Source organism: Dermacentor silvarum, chromosome 4 (assembly GCF_013339745.2).
Source record: "Dermacentor silvarum isolate Dsil-2018 chromosome 4, BIME_Dsil_1.4, whole genome shotgun sequence".
Taxonomy (NCBI): domain Eukaryota; kingdom Metazoa; phylum Arthropoda; class Arachnida; order Ixodida; family Ixodidae; genus Dermacentor; species Dermacentor silvarum.
The window spans coordinates 233,252,547-233,253,484 of NC_051157.2; positions in this window are offsets into that span (position 1 = coordinate 233,252,547).

Below are 938 nucleotides of genomic sequence, written 5' to 3' on the forward strand. Positions count from 1 at the left end.
GCGCTAGGTACTTCCATCATTCTCAAATTTGAACACACACACGCACGCTGTGTGTGTTGCATGTGCTGCAGAAGGACCATTTTTGTAAGGGGTACCGCGGAAATGCAAGGAAAAAAAGCGCACGAAAAAAAAAAAAGAATTGTGATTGTGGCTAATCAGAACCTGCTTCAGAATCAGATCATTCTCAAATTTGAACACACGCACACTGCTGCAGAAGAACTATTTTTGTAAGGGACCACGGAAATGCAAGGAGAAAAAGCGCACGAAAAAAAAAAAAAAAGAGAGAATTGCGATTGTGACAAATCAGAACCTGCTTCAGAATCGGAACGTCGTTTCTTCTTCTGCAGTTGCTCTAACCGAAATTGTTTTCTTCTTTCTATTTAGAACAGGGCTTTTTCTCAAATTTGAACACACGCACACTGTGCTGCAGAAGAACTATTTTTGTAAGGGACCACGGAAACGCAAGAAAAAAAGCGCTCGAAAAAAAAAAAAAAAAGAATTGCTTTTGTGGCAAATCCTGCTTCAGAATTATTCAGCCGAGGCAGCAAAGAAAACAACAAATGTTCTTAAATGTAAATGTGTTCTGAAATGAAAATTTGGCAATTTTGGACGCCTTTCTTACTGGTTTGGTTTTCATTAGATATTTTCATTAGAATTTTATGCATTCAAACGCGGCCAGTTTTCATCAGTGATACGTGGCGCTTGCCTACCCTGACTACGAGCGCACCTAAAAAAAAAAAAAAAAAACACAGGAAAACAGAACACGCCAACAGCCGCGGGAAAGAACCCGCAAAGTCCGCTACCATGTCAACCGGGGCGGCAAAGAAAGTCTTTAAGCCGCACTCGACGCACCGAAAGTCCGCCACCGCGTCCATCGGGGTAGGAAGGAGAAGAAAAAAAAAAAAACCCGGGATTCCTCCTGCTCTGTGTTGACAGTC